At 38.2% G+C, this 10,729-nt stretch overlaps 1 non-coding gene across 1 annotated transcript; it reads left to right on the forward strand.

The window, feature by feature from the left end:
* The first annotated feature begins 1,014 nt into the window (after positions 1 to 1,014).
* On the forward strand, positions 1,015 to 1,121 carry LOC114237521 (U6 spliceosomal RNA). The gene has a single exon (XR_003623062.1). It is a non-coding gene; the product is annotated as a U6 spliceosomal RNA (small nuclear RNA).
* Positions 1,122 to 10,729: the final 9,608 nt, after the last annotated feature.

The following is a 10,729-nucleotide window of genomic DNA, read 5'->3' on the forward strand; positions in this document are numbered from 1 at the left end:
TCTTGTTTATGGTTTCCTTTGCTGTGCAAAAGCTTTTAAGTTTCATTAGGTCCCATTTGTTTATTTGTGTTCTTATTTCCATTTCTCTAGGAGCTGGGTCAAAAAGAATCTTGCTGTGATGTATGTCATAGAGTGTTCTGCCTATGTTTTCCTCTAAGAGTTTGATAGTGTCTGGCCTTGCATTTAGGTCTTTAATCCATTTTGAGTTTATTTTTGTGTATGGTGTTAGGGAGTGTTCTAATTTCATACTTTTACATGTACCTGTCCAGTTTTCCCAGCACCACTTATTGAAGAGGCTGTCTTTTCTCCACTGTATATGCTACCCAATGTCCTTTTAATCCACTATTGATCTGCTGAAATCGGTGAGAGCTGGTCTCTATTACTGCTACCAAGAACCTTGACCGAAACAGACACTTTTGTGTGTCAGCAATTTGGAAACCTGCATTTCATGATGACCCTATGAATCATATTGATTTGATTTGGCTCATAGGGTTATTACAGACACTATTTGATGTTAGTGATTTTTTTTTAACATTTTGAAAAGTGCTGCAAAGGCATCAATAATGATTATTCTTACTGTATTTTTGAAATCCTGAGATGTTTCTGATGGTCGAGACTATTGTGAACCATTTTCCCTTGGTGATGAGATAAACAAACACTGACAGAAGTAAAGTTGCTGACAGAAAATATTTGAATTTCCCCACTCCATCTCATCCCATACCCCCAAATTTATGAATGCTTATTTCTCCAGATGAAGAATTTTTAAAGCCTCCCAAAATAGAAGCAAATGGTGACCTAAAAATATCTCTGCTCATTTATTCATTTATGGAGCATATATAAAAGTTCTTTGTCGTTTCTCCTGTTAGTTAGACATCCCTCCTGAACATATGCACTTCTCATTCAGCTTCACCTTCAGGACATCATACACCTGCACTCTGATTTTTCATCCTTTGGAGAGAAAACCTTCAGTGAGGATACTCCTGTTCATAAAATGGTCATTAAAATGTTATTATAGTGCTTACTTTGACAGCATATATACTAAAATTGGAATGATACAGAGAAGATTAGCATGGCCCCTGTGTGAGGATGACATGTAAATTTGTGAAGCATTCCATATTTTTTAGACGTATCATAGTGACCATTTCAATATATATGAATATATATAATTACTATTTTGTACACCTGAAAGTAATATGATATTGTATATCAATTATACTTCAATTAAAATGTTATTACATAAACAGTACATCTTTATTAAAGAAAAATAGAAGATACAAGAAGACAAATAGAATAGGCATCTATAATTCTGTCACTGAGAACATTTTGGTATTTTTCTTTTTTTGTAAGCATTCATGTCTACAGCTATAGAATTTTTTAAAATTTGAGAGGTCAAACTATACATACTATTTCAGAACCTACTTTATTATTATGAATTTCTTCCCATGTATATGCATATAGATATTTTAAATGATTGCACATTTTACAATGTATAGAGGTATCATCACATTCATTATTTAACTCTTGGACATTTTCAGCTTTGTAAACAGTACTATTAAAATTATATATCTATCCTTGAACATCTTTCTGATTATTTCCCAAAAATAAATATTAGAAGTAGAATTTTTACATCAGATGCTCTGCTCATTTTTGAGATTTTTCTTATATTTTTCCAAAGTGCTTCCCAGAAAAGTCATGGCTTTTATGCTCCCCCTAGTCATCTGTGAGACTACATACTTCTACCCTCAACAACACTGAGCATTATCATTTTTAAAAATTTTTATTTATTTATTTTTGGCTGTGTTGGGTCTTCGTTGCTGCATGCAGGCTTTCTCTAGTTGCAGCGAGCAGGGGCTACTCTTTGTTGCAGTATGCGGGCTTCTCACTGCGGTGGCTTCTCTTGTTGCTGAGCACAGTCTCCAGGCGCGCGGGCTCAGTAGCTGTAGCGCACGGGCTTAGCTGCTCCGCGGCACGTGGGATCTTCCCAGACCAGGGCTCGAACCTGTGTCCCCTGCATTGGGAGGCGGATTCTTAACCACTGCGCCACCAGGGATGTCCCTGAGCACTATCATTTTTAAAAATTTTTGTTAATTTGATAAACAGATTATCTCATTTCTTCTTTTTAAAACTATCTGCTCCTATCAAGATGCCCATTTTCCTCAATGTGAATGTATGATATTAATCACTTCATTCTGTCATGAAATGCAAAGAAGTAAACTCAAATTCTGAAAATGTATCATCCGCTCCAAGAACTGTCATTATTTCTTTTGTCACCATCACCCAGTTATTTGATTTTCACAAATTACTTCCTCCCTGAAGTAGGTTTCTAGTTGACTTTCACTCTTTTATTCCCTTCTCAAGTCCTTAGATTTTTAAAATTTATTTTCTCTTATCCTGTGAAGTACACTACTTTAAATACAGGCCCTTAGGAGTTTATACCTTGTATAGGAAGAAGTCAAGCAGGTAGTACCAAAATGCAATTAACCTAATCCATTTTCTCTTTAGGTTAAAAGTATTGTCTCCCTTTCAGAAAGGAAGAACATCTTTTGTCTTTTTCTTCTATTTGAGGACCATATAAACTGTTAAATAAAATAGTTACAATGCTGGTATTTGTCATAAGGTGGGAGTTTAGAGGAAGTATAATCAGTATCTTTGCAGCAGTATTTGCTGCCTGTTTCCCCAACTACTTCACTGATTTTGCTGACCCTCACGTACACTATTGCCCCAAAATCTATCATCACCCACTTCTAAAGCCTACCTGGTAGGCGTTGCTGGCTGCTGTTAATATCTGTCACACCAGAGAGAGAAGAATGGGCGAGAAACTCTTCAGGGTATCTTAGTTGGCTTCTATATGTTAGCTCTATTTTTAACTCTCTGCAATCAATGTTGATGACATTAGACATTTGCTTAATCTCAGTGCTGTCAGTCACCCTTTCTTTGGCTTATTCCTCTCACACCTTAGAGCCTTCTCACAAACTACACCCTACGCTTAGAGTGACCATATGCTCTCTTTTTCTGGAGAGTTCCAATTTCAAATATTCTGTCGTATTGCCAAATCAGATGTCAGACCATATGCTTCATATTTTCTTTGGGGAAATATATTCACCTATCTATGCATCAGTTCCCTAAAAACTCTGCTCATCAGGATTTCTACTGGTTTTGCTAGACAGTTTATGGAAAATGTTATTAATCCAAAAAGCAGCTCAGATGTCTTCTCCTATGGGAAGCATTCCTTCAGAGCTTTCCTTCCTTAGATGTCGCTCATATATGCTCCCAGAGCTCTCTATTCTTCCTTCTACAGGGCACAACCCAAACCTCAGATTTCCCTCAGCCACTCATTAGAATCGCCTTCCTTGGTATATTTGGGAAAATGAAGGGTAAGAGGTGTTGCACCACATCTATTATGGATTCACCCACATGCTCTCTGCTGCTCAGAAAGGCATTCTCTGTCCAATTAGAAAACACTCTTCATTTTTCTGCTGCTAATGGATTGTTTGAATCATAGATTATAGCCCACAGCCTCCTTCCCCCTCCTGATAGTCTGTGGATCTGAGTATCTCCTAGCAGCACATTTCCCCACCTTGCATGTTTCAATCTAGAATAATACCATGGAAAAGGCATGGAGGTTTCGGGTGCACTTTCTACTCTAAGTCCAGCTGCATAGTCTAGGATCTAGAAAGAACTTTGGTATTCTAAGGATTTAGGAGACAATTATCAGATAAGACACACATACACACATTGATCTCCCAAGGACAAACGTCAATTTCCAGAGCAGAATTAAATAAAATGCTAGAAAATACAAACTAATCCTATATGATCGAAAGCAAATTAGAGGTTGATTAGGGCAGAGGTGGACAGGGACAGGCAGGAGGGAGGGCTTAAAACGCGGCAGTGAGAAAATTTAGGGTGGGGCTTCCCTGGTGACGCAGTGGTTAAGAATCCACCTGCCAATGCAGGGGACATGGGTTCGAGCCCTGGTCCAGGAAAATCCTACATGCCAGGGAGCAACCAAGCCCGTGCGCCACAACTACTGAGCCTGCCCTCTAGAGGCCGCGAGCCACAACTACTGAGCCCGCGTGCCACAACTACTGAAGGCTGTGCACCGAGAGCCCGTGCTCCGCAACAAGAGAAGCCACCGCAATGAGAAGCCCGTGCACCTCAAAGAAGGGTAGCCTAGCCCCTGTTCGCCACAACTAGAGAAAGCCTGCACACAGCAACGAAGACCCAACACAGCCAAAAATAAATAAATAAAATTATTTAAAAATATATATATATATTAAAAAAAAGAAAATTTGGGGTGATGGATATGTTCATTATTTTGATCATGGTAATAGTTTAACAGGTAATAGTTTCATATATACATATGCCAAGAGGTATCAAATTGTACACTTTAAATATGTACAATTCATTCTACATCATTTCAATCTTAATAAAGCTATTAAATTTTGGAGGAAAAAGAGTTAAAGGAGGCTGTCTCCATGCCCTCACAAAGGCCTAAAAGTCTTTCTTCCCCATAGGTGAAGGGTAAGGCATGTGGCTTTCAATTCAGGTAGCCAGGCTTGGGCCAGGTACCTGGCCTAGCCTTCTGATGATGCCCTGGATCTCTTTAGAGGAACTTTTTTTGGGCCAGCTGAGATTCCTCACTGTGACTTTAAGTGAAGCTGCCTCTTACTCCTCCTTCCTAGATCCTCATTTGCTATTCTGAAAGTCAAGGTAAGAATGGATGGGTTGAGGCTTCTGGCCACCTTCAGATGAGGAAAAAAATTCATCAATTGATTACACTGAATGGAGTCTATATACTTTAAGACTGAAATTTTTATTTTCATTTGTTTGATAAGCATTTACTGAGCACCAACTAAATGCAAGATGTTGTGGACATATTTATTGAGCAAGTTCCCTACACCTTGAATGTGGGCCTTGTGATTTACTGTGACCAATACAATGTGGTAGAAGTAATATTTTGTGCCAGTTCTTAGCCTAGGCCTTAAGAGCCCTTGCATGCCTCTACTTTCATTCTTACAACCTTGACAGTCCATGGGCTGAGCCCAGGCTAGTCTGCCAGAGGATGAGAGACATATGGCTCAGCCCCCCACCCCCACCCGCCCAGCTGACAGCTTGCTAAGCCCCAGAAGCAGGACCTTTTAGCTGCCAGGCTCTTGACTGCAGACGCGTGAATGAGTCAAACTGAACCAGAAGAGCTACACGTGTAATCCCAGCCCAGATTGCTGAGCCATAAAACCGTGAGTTAAAGAAATGGTTGTTTTAAGTCTTACACACACACACACACACACACACACACACTTCCTATTCTTACTGTTAGTGCTTGAGTAACTTAGTCAAATTATTTAACTTGATTGTGCCTCCGTTTCCTCATTTTAAAAATGATTATAAAACATACCTGGCTCATAGGGTTGTTGTTGTTATTAAATGAGATAGCATTTGTAAAGTGCCTTACCTAGGGCTGGGCACATAGTATGCATTCAGAATATGGTGGTAATGATTTTTTTCCTTTTTTTTTTTTTGGCAATGATTTTCCAAGTCAGGACCCATATCTTACTCATCTTTGTTTCTCTAACAGCTAGCGCAGGGTCTTCTTCATAAAAGGAACTCAGTAAATGTGACTATTTGGGGGAACTATAGTAAATTCAATGAGTATTCTGACTATAATCTTCTTAAGATAGTACCATATGTTTACCTAAAAGGCAGTAAGAAATCATCAACTCTATCACTGTGATTTTAAAAGCAAACAGACAAACAAAAAAAACATAGTTGTCTTCATTTCCTTGAAACTCAGGATTGATACTGAATTGCTCACTTCTTATCTTCTTGACCCTATCAGCAGCATTCAGTACCAGCTGATCATTCCTTTCTCCTTGAAACACTATCTTCATTTGGCTCCCTGTACACCCACCCTTAATCTGATTTCCCTTCTACTCCACCAGCCACTCATCTGCAGTTTCCTTTGCGAGTTCGTCTTTATCTCTTCAGCCTCTAAATGTTGAACTGCTCTAGGGATCAGTCCTTGGTTCTTTTCTCTTCTCCATTTCTATTCCCTCTTGTGGTGATCTCTTTTAGCCTATGGCTTTAAATATTGTCCCTATATACTGGCAATCCCAAATTTATGTATCTGTTTCAGGCTTCTCTCCTGAACTTCAGTCTCATAAATCCAACTTTGTATATCTAAGTGCCTACTTGGCATCTGTATTTGGTTATTTAATAGGCACCTGGAACTTTATGCATCCAAAAATGAACTCCTGATTCTGTCCCCTTCTATTTCCTCCTAAAATTTTCCCTATCTCAGTATGCAACAACTCCATCTTTCTAGTCTTCTCTACTGTTAGAAGAACCTAAAATGCAATTCTCCTGGGGTATTTCCCAATGTTCTGCTTCATATTACACATAGCAGCCAGGGGTGAAGAAGGGGAGATGAATTGCGACAGTTACAACAATTCTCAGAAGTTGTCAATCTCAGATTGAGCCCATTCGTGATCCTCTGCCTCTGCAGCAAAATTCCCCAGTCCTACTTTGCTTTTCCTTCTGGTCATTCTAGGTGTCAGGACAGATACTATGATAAACTGATTAGTTTTAAGGTGATATTTTTCAACAAGGTTTGTGTCCTTAAAGATCTTCCTCTTTATTAGTGGGTTTCCCTGCTGGTATCTTATAACAAGCCACTTTTCCTTGCTGAATTATTCCAAGATAATATGTACATGTTAACAGAAACCTTCAGTGTCTTTAATTCAAAGCATAAACATTAGCCACCATAGCATGACCGGTTGAGAATATATTATCGGGCAAGATAGTTTTTGGTACCAGTCAAAAATATCGTACTTGGCCATCTACTTATATTTCTCATAAACAAATTCCCCCTCTCCATGGAGGCTAGTTCTGGCTCAAAAGTATCATTTTAACATTATTCTATCTTCTTTCCTTCTTAAGAGTTTCATATGCAAGGAGCCTAATTCTTTTTCTGGAGGAGTATTCCTGAATGAAATGTAGTCTCTGCCCTTTTTCATAGATTTATCTAGAGTCTGGAAGAGTACTCAAAAGAGGGGTTAATCTGCATGGGTTGGCTTACATTGCATAAAATTTCAAAATTATTTTCCATCCACTTTCTTATCTAATTCCATTACTATCCTAATTCTAATACTATTTTATCCCAATTCTATTACTATTATTACTATTGTATAGTTACCACCACTGCCTTTCATCCCTGCCATGAGCTGGGACCACATCCTTCCAAACCGATTATTTGTGTAGCTTCGTAACAGATTCTCTGACTCCCTATTCTTTGCTCTGATTCATTATGCATTCCTCTATTAAAAGAAACAAACCCTGATTATCGAATCTGGACTACTTTTTCTTCCTTTAATCCTTTCGCTTTTGCTTTGTATAAGACTTTACAATTTTCAAGGAGTTTTCATATTTATTATATTGCTTAATTCTTATAATAGCCCTGTAAAGTATTATTAATCCTCCTTTAACAGACAAGGCAGCAACACATGCAGAGAGTAACTATTAGCTAAGAAAATCACATGGGCAATGTATATCAGATCTGCAATTCAAACCCAGATCTTTTTTTAAAGTATAGTTGATGTACAATACCTTATAAGTTACAGGTGTATTATATAACGATTCAAAATTTTTAAAGGTTATACTTCATTTATAGTTACTATAAAATATTGGCTGTATTCCCTGCATTGTACACATACTCCCAGATCTTCTTGTTCCAACTTGAGCATTTTTAAAAATAGAGACGTTTTTTATTTGACCCAAACTGAATCATTCAAATTCTCCATACCAGGAAATTGGAAATGGTTCACAGAGACTCTGATAAGTTATTGGGAACTAGTGCTAGGAGCTAGGGTGGGCTTTTTCCTATGTGCATGTTCTGGTGTTTACTTCTCGGAGGATCCAAACTGACACACCAGACTGGAGAGAAAGAGAAAAGAAATAGATAATGAAAAATAGGAATGAAGGAAAGAATAACCTTGGTTCTTAACTTTCTGGTTCCTGGTTCCACACACTTGTGTGGCCCAGATACACTTGCTACCCATTCTTGAATCTGTGAGAAATTTCTTTTTAAACAAATTCTGCTTTAAACATTATCAAGTGGATTTTTGCTCTTGCTGCCAAATGATATTTAAAACATGTTATTCTTGGGAGTTCCCTGGTGGTCTAGTGGTTAGGATTTGGTGCTTTCACTGTCGAGGCCCAGGTTCAATCCCTGGTCAGGGAACTGAGATCCTGCAAGCCACGTGGTGTGGCCAAAAAACAAACAAATAAACAAAAAACAATAAACCCCTAAATCTTAAAAAAAAAAAAATGTTATTCTTTCCACCCATTTTTTCCCTTCTTACCTCCATGACATTCTGACTATAATCTTCATGTTGTTCATGACATGCCTTCTGCCTGGAAAACTTTCTTATTCTATTCTCTCTCTTTCAAAATTCTGCCATCCTTCAAGTCCCAGTTGAAATACCATGTCTCTCTGTCTTCCTTAATGACTTCTTCGTTCATTCCTGGAATGAACAGTCACTCTGTGTAACTATAGATTCAATTTATATCAACAATATAATACTCATCATAAACTACTTTATAGAATTATTTGTGTGTATGTCTCATCTGGCCTACTGTTGAGGAAACCTCTTGAGCATAGAAAGCATAGCATATTAATTTTTTTGTCCCCCCACTGAGCCAACACAAGGCAGTTGTTCAAGTATTTGTAAGAGGATATACAATGAATGAATATACAAAGACCTTGACCCACGCAGTTCTAAAAGGGACTGAGGCCTAAGGCATATCTGGATGTCAAAAGTGGAGCCATCTGTGATATACACCTAACTATTCTCACAAAGTCAGTACCAATGGATTTTCCTATTGGCTTATACTATATTTGGAGTGAGATAATAAAATTACTGACCTAATAGCTATTTAAACTGTTGGTGCCTCAAGACAGAACAGAGGTGAGATGAGTCAAAATGGTTAATAGCCTCCTAGATGCAAAGGGAAAAATTTAGTCCAGAATTTCCTAAACTGCGTTCAGTTCTGAGATAAGAAACAATAGCCATTTATTATAGAGCTTATGGTTGTATAGTGAAAATATTGACGATGACAGTAATATTGATTTCTGAATTTATTTAGTATTTGTATCAATAATTCCTGCACACAGAAACAATATTAACTCCAAATGTGACTGGCAATTATGGTTAAGAAGATAATATTTTATCTATCTATCACTACACATATACATATGTCACTATGGTGAAACTACTTTATAATTATTAAATTTTTATTACAATGCATTTTTAATTAAAATTTTTTTTTTTTTGGTCTTGCCACACAGCATGCAGGATCTCAGTTCCCTGACCAGGGATTGAACCTGCTCCCCAACACTGGAATTGCGGAGTCTTAACCATTGGACTGCCGGGGAAGTCCCTAAAATGCATTTTTAAACATTATATGGCTAATATTTTTTAAACTCTTTCATGAGATGGTTTGTACTGTGAGCAGTCATAGCTCACACCCTCAACACGCTTGCCCTTCTCTCCTTTGGTATTTACTTGGCAAAACTCTAAGCCTGCTGTAATACAACTTCCCACCTCCTCAGTGCCTGCACCTAATCAGCTAGAGAAAAAAAGTCATCATGCTGACTGGACTCACTTTAAAATTATGGCCTCAAGTTTCAAGTGGATTCTCAGTGTTACCCAGCCATTCTTTACATTTCCCTAGTCATTTGTCTCTCCCATTCTTCCAGATGACGCCATTCCCCTCAAGAATCTTCCTCCCTTCTCCCTCTCAGCTGATGACCTTTCTTTTTATTTCTGAGAAAAAAGCAGCAGTCAGAAGGGAACTTTCACAGCTTCTCACCACTAATTCCACCCACCTACTTGCATTTCACCTTCCCTCCTATTATGAAGGCTGAACTGTTCCTGTTTCTGTTTGAATCCAAACTCTCCTCTTGTGCTCTGGGTCCTACCTCCTTTTGCCCATTCAAGAACTTTGCTCTTAAAATTATCCCATCTCTTTCCTGTATCAATTTTTCCCTCCCTGTGGGATCATTAACACTAACATACAACTATATTTAATATCTCTTAATTAATAAAACAAACCCTCTCGATCTCACAACCCCCTTTAGCCACTCCCCCATTTCTTTACTCCTCTTTACAGAAAAACTCAGAAGAACTTTTCATATGTGCCGTCCCATATCATTAACTCTCATTCTATCTTGAATTTACTCCAATTACATTTTTTCCCCTCACCATTTCACTGGTAATACTCTCATCAAATATACCTTTGCTCTCCATATCACTAAACCCAATGATAAAATCTTCTTCATTATGCTTCACCTTTTAGTAGTATTCAATGCAGTTGACCTTTTTGCAACACATTCTACTTTGGCTTCCAAGAAACTTCTCTCTCCTGGCTTTACCCCATCTCTGGATCCTTCTTCACAGTGTACTTTTTTTGTTCCTCCTCATTATTTTGACACGTAAATGTCAAAGTTGGAGTTCCCCCAAGGCTCAGTTCTCCTCTGTCCTCATTTCCTAGGAGATCTAACCAGTTTTGTGACTTTGCAAACTATATATATGACTTTTCCTCTTTCTTTTACTTCCTTTTCCTTCCCAAAGCCATTAGGTAGGATAGAGCAAGGCTGGCATTGGGTCTGAGTTGGGAAGAATCAGAGAGCTCATAGAGGGGTTTGGGGGCCATATGTGAAAGGAGGTGCCTA

This window comes from Balaenoptera acutorostrata, chromosome 1 (assembly GCF_949987535.1).
Source record: "Balaenoptera acutorostrata chromosome 1, mBalAcu1.1, whole genome shotgun sequence".
NCBI lineage: Eukaryota > Metazoa > Chordata > Mammalia > Artiodactyla > Balaenopteridae > Balaenoptera > Balaenoptera acutorostrata.